This window comes from Phascolarctos cinereus, unplaced genomic scaffold (assembly GCF_003287225.1).
Source record: "Phascolarctos cinereus isolate Bilbo 61053 unplaced genomic scaffold, phaCin_HiC Scaffold_726;HRSCAF=1367, whole genome shotgun sequence".
NCBI lineage: Eukaryota > Metazoa > Chordata > Mammalia > Diprotodontia > Phascolarctidae > Phascolarctos > Phascolarctos cinereus.
The window spans coordinates 421,017,917-421,027,503 of NW_027556098.1; positions in this window are offsets into that span (position 1 = coordinate 421,017,917).

The following is a 9,587-nucleotide window of genomic DNA, read 5'->3' on the forward strand; positions in this document are numbered from 1 at the left end:
AGGCATAGCTTTAACTTTCAAGGGAAGCTTATTAACAACAGAACAAGACTCCCAGAGGGCACAAAGTAAGGGTAAGGGAGAGTGGGATGAGACATTAAGAGGACTGAAGTTGAAATGAATAACCTGTGATAGAAGAGAGTCTGGTGATCACATTTGCCCAGGGCAGCCCACGGCTCAGATTCCTGAGTGGATGCATTGGATGGCTAGCCCTTCACTGCAGTAATAAGTAAGATTGACTTCACTTTCATTCCTTGTGAATGGAAAAGTGGGGTGAGAACACGTGTGTGATGGCAGGCCAGATGGTCACTGGCCCCATCTGGTGCACAATCCATCATCAAACATTTATTAAGCATCTAATGTCACCAGGCTCTAAGTAATGGAATGGAGGAGGAGATACAAAGACAGAAAGTTCTCCTGGAGCTTTCATTGTCTTCGGTGGGACAACATGTGCACAGGTGGACATTTGTGCACAGTAAATATATACAGGATTAATATAAAATAAAGACATGCATGTGGGTGGATACATATTAGTTTGAGAGGGAAAGCATTGACAGCTGGGGAATCGGGAAAGACATTGTGTTGAAGATGATGCATATTAGCAGGGTCTTGAATGAATGGAGGGATCCTGTTAGGCAAAGGTCAAAGGAGGAGGGCATTACAGACAGAGGATCCATACAAAGGTGGAGACTGGTGGGGGAAGCAGTGGTTGGACCTCAGAGCATAGGAAGGAAACAAATGAATAACAAGGCAGGAAGGGACCTTGGGGATAGGCTGTGAAGGGCTTTAAAAGCTACACAGGGAAAAGTCTGTATTTTATCATAGATGTGCCAGGGAGCCATTGTTATGTACTGAGAAAGGGGATGATATGGAAGTCATATTCCTCCAGAAAATTACTTTGTCAGTTGTGAGGAGGCTGGATTGGGGGTGGGGAGAGAAAGCGTTCGGTGGAGTCCTGGGGCTAGGCTGGTTATAGAGGCATGTTTGAAATTCTCTTCCCACTTAGGTCAGCTGATTATCTCTCCAGGATGTGGTGGTGGGGGCATGGAAGGATCATAGTTCCTGCACCCTGTACGTGTTTCAATTGGTGAATGTATTCATTTGAATGTGGTGTCCAGAAGGTTTGTGCTGAAAGGACCCCAGGAAGGACCTGGCAGTGTGGAGGGTGGTGGCCATGAATAGGGACTACATCCTCTGGGATATGGAGAATCTGCTGGTCAGGGGAAGGCAGAAATATGGCCCTAATTTCTCAACTTTCCTTTTTAATTTTTTTGTTTTAGACATAAATACTAAAACTTTAAATACACAGTAAGAAAAGGGAAAAATTCACAAAAGAAAAGAAAATATTATATTCATATATGCATATGAATATAATGGAATATTATTGTGCTCTAAGAAATGATATGCAGGTGGATTTCAGAAAGACCTGCAAAAACGTACCTCAACTGATATTGAGTGAAGTGAGCAGAACCATTATGGTGATCAATTATGATGAGCTTAGCTCTTCTCAGTAATACAATGCTCTAAGACAATTCCAAGAACTGTGATAGAAAATGCTATCCACATCCAGGGAAAGAACTGCTTTTTGTGTGTTTTTCTTTCTCATGATTTTCCCTTTTGTTCTGATCTTTTTTCACAACATGACTAAGGTGGAAATATTTTAACACAATTGTACATGTATAACCTATATCAGATTGCTTGCCATCTTGGGGAAGGGCGAGGGGAGGGAGGGAAGGAGAAAAATTTGGAGCTCAAAATCTTACAACAATGAATGCTGAAAACTATCTTTACATATAATTGGAAAAAACAAAATACTATCAAGTGAAAAAAATTACCATAAAATATTTAATTTTTAATTTATGGAATAAACCAAGAATTTCTATAACATAGTATAATAATAAAAGATTATTCCACATGAAACTGTAAATCTATTATGCGCAATTTGCTATTCCTTTTAAATATATAATAGTTCTGTAAATTTATTTTTTTCTCTTTTTCTTCCCTCTTCCTCACCTTAGAGATGGCTATCATTAGCTGCAAATAAGTATGTGTATATATATATATATATATAAATAAAATCATCCTATACATACTACTCTTTATCAGTTCTTTCTCTGGGTGTAAATAGTATCTTCCTTCATATGCCCTTGGTAGTTAATTTGGGTATTTATAATAGCAAAATGACTTATTCACTCAAAGTTGTTCTTTAAACAACCTTGCTGTTACTGTTTACAATGTTCTCTTGGTTCTGCTCATTTTGCTCTTCATCATTTTGAGTAAGTCTATCCATGTTTTCTAAGGTCATCAAGCTCATCATTTATTATAGCACAGTAGTCTTCCATCACAATCATATGCCGCAACATGTTCAGCCATTTTCCTAGTGATGGGCATCCCAGCCATTTCCAGTACTTTACCACCATGAAAAGAGCTGCTGTAAATATTTTGTAATGTATAGGTTCTTTTCCTTTTCCTTTAATCATCTTGGGAAAACAGACCTAGTAGTAGTATTTCTGGGTCAATGGGTATAGGCAGTTTAGTAACTTTGGGCATAATTCCAGATTGCTCTCCAAAATAGTTGAATCAGTTCATTAGACCAATAACGAATCAGTGTCCTGATTTTTCCACATCCTCTCCAAAATTTGTCACTTTCCATCTCTTCTTTCCCTTCTTGCTTGAGCTTCATAATTTTGTTTTCATTTACTTGCTTTTTCTTTTCTTTTTCTTTTTTTGCATGGGGAAAATTCCATTGACATCATTGTAATTACGGTGTATAGCATTTTCTTTCCTGTGCTGGTTTCACTCTGCATTACACAAATCTTTCCAGGCTTCTCTATTTTTATAACATACATCATTTCTTACAACATAGCAATACTCCATTTATTCACTTACCACAATGTGTTTAGACATTCCTCGACTGGTGAGCATCTACTTTGTTTCCAATTTTTTGGTATCACAAAAATGCTGCTATAAATATTTTGGTATATATGGTGACTTCTCACTCTTTCCTTGGGTATAAGCCCCACAGTGGAATCTGTGATTCAAAGAGTATGGGCCTTTTAGATGCTTTATTTACATAATTCCAATCTCTTTCAAAATGGTTTTACCATCTCACAGCTCCACCAATAGTGTATTATTGTGCCTGTCTCCCCACAGCCCCTCCAGTGTTGACAATGGCCATTTGGGGTCATCTTTGCCAATTTTCAGGGTGTTGTAATGAAATCCCAGGATTATTTCTATTTGCATTTAAATTACTAATAATGATTTGCAGCATTCTTCCATGTGGTCATGAATACTATTCATTTCTCATTTTGAGAACTGTTTGTTCACATGTTTTGACCATTTGTCTATTATGGAATGACTATCAATCATATACATAGAGATAAAGACATACATATATACACACATGTAGATGTACAGGTACATATTTATATTGTTTTTACATCTTAAGTCCAATCCCTGATGAGAAAAATTTGACCCAAAGATTTTTTTTATTGAACAGCTCCCTTTCTTACTCTAGGTTGATTAGTTTTGTCTTTACTGAAGCCTTTGAGTGTCTTATAATAAAAGTTATCTATTTTACCTTTTACAATTGCTTCTATCCCTTGTTTTGTTAAGAATATGCTTTGAGGCATATACAATTTATTTCTCTTTGATTATTTTACGATATCATTTAATATTAAAGCCATGTATTAATTTAGAATGTATTGTGGAATATGGTGTAAGATGCTTGTCTAAATGTATTTTTCTACCAAACTTTTCCAATTTTTCCAGCAGTTTTTAATCAAATAAAATATTTTCCCCTAGGTGTTTATATATCCATTTTATTAAACACTGACAATGCATTAATTTTCTTCCAAAGCCACAGTCCCATTCTCTCTTACAGTGCTACAAAGAGCTCAGACAGCTCTAGCAAGTCAGTAATCTTTCTTTGCTAGAGCTCACTTATGAGAAGTTTCCAGCTGCTGAAAACATACAACCTCAGAAATTAGATGAAATGATTTGGATAAGAAGCTACTTCTCCCTCAAAAGTGTAGCTAGTGATGATACAGGGAGATGTGACTAATACCTTTGGCCCTCTCTCCTTGTTTTTTTTCTAAATTTTTGCTCATTGAACTCATCAACTCCTATGGGTTCAAAGATTATTTCTATGCATATGGTTATCGAACGTATACATAAAGCTCAAGTCTCTCTACTGATTTCAGTCCTACATCACCAATTGCCTACTAGACATTTCTCTATGGATGCCATATTTACTCATGGAAGAGTATATGCATTTTTAAAAAATTTATTTTATTTTTAATTTATGGGACAAATCAAGAATTTCCATAACATAGTATAATTAAGAAAAAAGATTGCACATGAAACTGAAAATAATTTTGTACAACTTGCTATTATGTGTATCATATATGTGTTTTATACATATATATACATACATACATATATGCATTTTGTAAAATTTTTGTAATAATTTTTTCTTCCTTCACCATAGAGATAGCTACCATTAAAGACAAATAGGTATGTATATATGTACACACACATGTGCGCCACACACACACACACACATAAATTTATTCTATACATACTTCTTATCAGCATTTTTTCTCTGGATGCAGATAGCTTCTTTTCTCATATGCCCTCTATAATTAATTTGAATGTTTATAATAGTCAAAATGACTTATTTGCTCAAAGCTATTCCTAAAACAATATTATTACAATACACAATGTTCTCTTGGTTCTGCTCATTTTGCTTTTCATTATTTCATGAAAGTCTTTCCATGCCTTTCTAAGATCATTGAGCTTATCATTTCTTATAGCACAATAGTATTCCATCACAACCTACCACAATTTGTTCATCCATCCCCTCATTGATGGGGATCCCTGCACCTTCCAGTTCTTTGCCATCATAAAGAACTGCTATGAATATTCCATTCACATTCAAAGTAATAATTACTATTTGTGAATTTACTTCCATTTTATTTTTACTCACTGTTTTCTTTCTCAGCCTCTCTTTTTACTCTATCCCTGTTACATTGTATTTTCCCTCCATAATACCATTCCCCATCCCCCCACCCCTCCAAGAATCCCCATCACTTTCTCCATCCCAGTCCACACACCCCTTGAAAAGTCACTCTTACGTTCTCTTCCCCCATCCTCCCAAATCCCAATCTACACACCCCTCCAAAAGTCTCTCCCCTGCCCTGTCTCAATTCTCTACATGTTCACAAGACTTGTACACCCTTCCAGATGTACATGTTGTTTCCTCTTCAACTAAGATAAGAGTAAGGTTTCAACATTACCATCCTTCCACCCTCACTTGCTTTCTTTGCATTAGTTCTTCCTTTCATGATCCATTTTTATAATATAATTCTTATCTTGTCTTTCCTTGATCTGTTCTCCAGATTAGTTGTTTTTCTAATGAGATGTTTCCGATTTTCTTGTTTTTTCTAATATTATTACTTCTTGGTGTCTCATAATGTCATTCATTTCCTCTTGCCCAATTTTAGTTTTCAAGGAGTTGTTTTCTTCCTTAAGATTTTGTATCTATTTTTCCAATTGGTTAATTTTCTTTCCATAATTTTCTAGGGTTGTTTTCATTTTTTTTTCTGATTTTTCCTCCTTATTTGATTTTTGAATTGCTTTTTAAGTTCTTCCAAGAACTCTTTTTGGGCTTGTAACCATTTAATATTACTTTTTTTTGGGTAGGAATGGATTCTTCTTACTTCACTATCTTCTGAATAAGAACCCACATCTCTTTTTACACCAAAGTAACTCTCTATGGTTGGGTTCTTTTTCCTTTGCTTACTCATTTTAGTTTAAATTTAATTTAATTTTAGCAGCTTATTATTACCATCAGGTTTTAATCCCAAGTCATGGGTAATGTTGCCCTAGGCCTCAGGTCCTCCTTACTGTTATTTTCTGAATTCTGTCCAGGATCAACCTGAGTCTCCTCTTTTGCCCCAAGCCAAGCTGTCCCACTCCCTGGGTATGTGCTCAACTCCTCCCTGTCTGTAGCCTCATCCTGGCATCACTTCGGGTCAGCACTACTAGGCCTGGCTTCTGGAAACAATGGAGGGGAGTGGGTCTTCAATCTTCCCTCACTCAGCCATCTGCTGTTCATTAGACGAAAGTTTGTGAGGTAAAATTTTGTGAGGTTAAAGCTCTTGAGCCTATGAGGTGAAATTGCTTGAGACTGTGAGGTAGGTGAAAGTTGAGGTAAAATTTCTTGAGGTCTAGTCTCCTTCCTGATGGAGATGCTCCAGGCCCTGCTGTTTATTGGTTCCAGTGGAGTCAGTCTGGAGGTATCTACACTTCACTCAGAGCAAAAGTCAGCGATCCTCTCAAGTTATGTTAAGGACAACTGCTTTACCCCTTTATTTTTGCTGTTCTACATTCATTTGGTGGCAATTTTCTGTCTGTTTTTGGAGGAAATCTGGAGAACCTGGAAATTTCTGACCTACTCTGCCATCTTCCCAGAATACCCCTCTATATTTACTCATGGAAGAGTATATGGCATTTAATTTTTTTTTTTGAGAAAGGATTGTGTTGGAGGAAGGATACTAACTGTTCTACCTACACAATTGTGGTAAAATACTCTTCCTATAAAACTACCTGTCTAACTAGTATATAACTATATGTATATATACATCTATGTACATCTATATACATACATGTATATATGTATGTGTATGTGTGTATATCTATATATGTAAAGATATAAAGATATGTAGATATATATATATATATATATACATATACATACTATATTTGTCTGGCTGACCAAGTGATACCAACCCAAAATCATTAAAGGGAACAGACCCATAGGGGCTTGACAGTAATAACATTAGAGAAAATACCATAACCTCAGAGGGTTATCTTTGGAATAGAGAAAGGAAATAATGGCCAAGCTCAAGGAAAGCAGACTACCAAAGTGAGTGAAGGTTAGAAAAGTAAGTTCAGGAACTATGCTACATGTGGATAGACATTGGGCCCTGCACATTTTCAGGGACCCACTGGAGAAATTCTTAACCCTGGCCTTTGGGGAGAATTTGCACCCAAAGTCACAGTTCCAGAAATGAGAGGGACAAAAGATGAGCCATTAGCAGCTTGTCTCCTTTATAGACCAGCCTCCTGGTAATGGATGAGAGGAGTGTGGAGTGCATTTCCATAAACTTTCCCTCCAGGCTTGCTTCAGCTACGTACTGGCAAAAAGAGTACATTTTCTTGATGTGGTAGGCACTAATCTAGGTATGACATTCATGTTGATGAAGGCAGAGTACAGTGGAAATATCACCCTCAAATTTTCATCTGAACATCTGGTGGTTTTAGCAAATGGAAAACTTGAGAAGTCAACATTGTTGTGAGATGGTAGCCAAACACTACTAAAATTTTCACACGCATTTAGAGATGTAGCATTATGAGCACTGTCAGTGATAGTGCCACTCTACCATGCCCCACTTTGACCACATCCAGAATACTATGTTCAGTGGTAAGTATAACACTGTAGGAAGAATGTGGATTAACTTGGGAAAATCCAGCGGAAGGTTTTCTTGAGGACTGGCTCTCCAAGCATTTCAGCCTCCTCCAATACTGAGCAATTCATAGTTCACCAGCCTGGGTTCTGCCTTAGTGATTTTTGGGTGGACAAAACTGAACTCAGCTTAATACTGAATTCTTTGCCTCAGCCTTAGTGGAATGTTACTTATCCTCACCACTCCACTCCATTCATACTGACTGGTTCTTGTTCCTTGTCCTGCTCCCCTTGTTCTGCATTCTCTGACCTAGCACCAGCTGTCAGAGAGCTGCAGCGCTGGTGTTGATTTGTGAAATTTGGCTCTCAAGGATCTGGGGGGAGATGGGGAATGGTATGTGGTACTGAGTTCTATTCCAAGCGCAGATAAGTACTTCCCCTTTCATTCTGGCTTTCCTGCATAGATCTTTTGCAAAACAAAATACCATACTCCTAGAAAGTACGCCCTGACATGCATATGCAGCACCAACTTTATAGCCCCAACAAGCCTCTGCATCTGGAACACAGTGGCCTGAGCAAAATTCCATAGCCTGTAATTGGGATCTCCACTGAACTGAGGAGAGGGATAGGGCACTGGAGTATGGAGTGTTTTTTTAAATTTATCTTTTTTTAGCTTTTATTTGGTATTTTTACCCAGTTACACGTAAAAATAATATTTAACGTTCATTTTTAGAACTTTGAGTTCTAAATTCTCTCCCTTCCTCCCTCCCCCTCCATTGATAAGGTAAGCAATTCCATATAAGTTACACATGTGTAGTCATGCAAAAATATATTCATAATAGTCATGTTGTGAAAGAAAATATAAACAAGAAAAAAACCTCAAGAAAAATAAAGAAAGTAAAAAAGAGTATGCTTCAATATGTATTCAGGCACCATCAGTTCTTTCTCAGGGGATGGATAGCATTTTTCATCATAAGTCCTTCAGAATTGCCTTGGGTCATTGTATTGCTGAGAATAGCTAAGTCATTCACAGCTGATCATCTTACAATTACTGTTACTTTGCACACAGTACATTTCACTTTGCATCAGCTCATGCAAGTCTTTCTAGGTTTTTCTGAGAGCATCCTGCTCATCATTTTTTATAGTGCAATAGCATTCCATCATAATCACATACCACAACTTGTTCAGCCATTCCCCAAATGGACATTCCCTCAACTTCTAATTCTTTATCCCAGAAAAGAGCTATTGTAAATATTTTATACATATAGGCCCTTTCCCTTTATCTCTTTGGGATACAGACCTATTAGTGGTATTGCTAAGTCAAAGGGTATGCATGATTTTATAGTCCAAATTGCTCTATAGAAAGGTTGAATCAGTTCACAACTTGTGGGGAGGGTTTTGTTGTGAACCTCTGTCTCAGGGCCATAAGTCAGATCCTTGGGGTGTCTAAGTGCAACCTCACTGTCCGTAGCATGGGAAATGGAGGAGAGATGCTGCATGAGTTCAGGGTAGAAGTCAGTTCATAGCTTGTTTGACTTTTTCAACCTTTTGGATTCCAGGTGAGGCAGCTGAAGCTGCCTTATCTTTGGCTATTAAATTCTGTTTTGAAGACAAGTGGGGGGGGCAAGAGAAAATATCTAGTCCTCCATCTTGTTGATCATGTGTTCCATAATATTATTTTTTTATTAGTTCTGCTCTTTTCTTTTAGTGACTTATGGTTGTGGTTATTACCACTTTTGCTTAGGTCATTTAGGAAATGTTTCATGTTTAAGGGTCCATGGTGTCAATAGGACTTTTTATGCTAGCAAAGAATTGAAAACAAAATGAGTGCCTATCATTTAGGGCATGGCTAAACAAATCATTGTACATAAAAGTAATGGGATTTTACTGTGCTGTAAGAAAAGACAGATATGATGAACACAGAGAACCATGGTGAAATTTGCATAGTTTAATACAGAGTAAAACAATGAAAGCAAAGAGAACAATATATAGACTGAATTAAACAATATAAGTGGAAAGAACACCCACAACACTTTTAAAAGTGAATGATAAAAACATTATAAAGACAAAGTAGGGCTCCAAAGAAGAGAGGTGATGAGACACCCCAACCCCCATTTCTTTG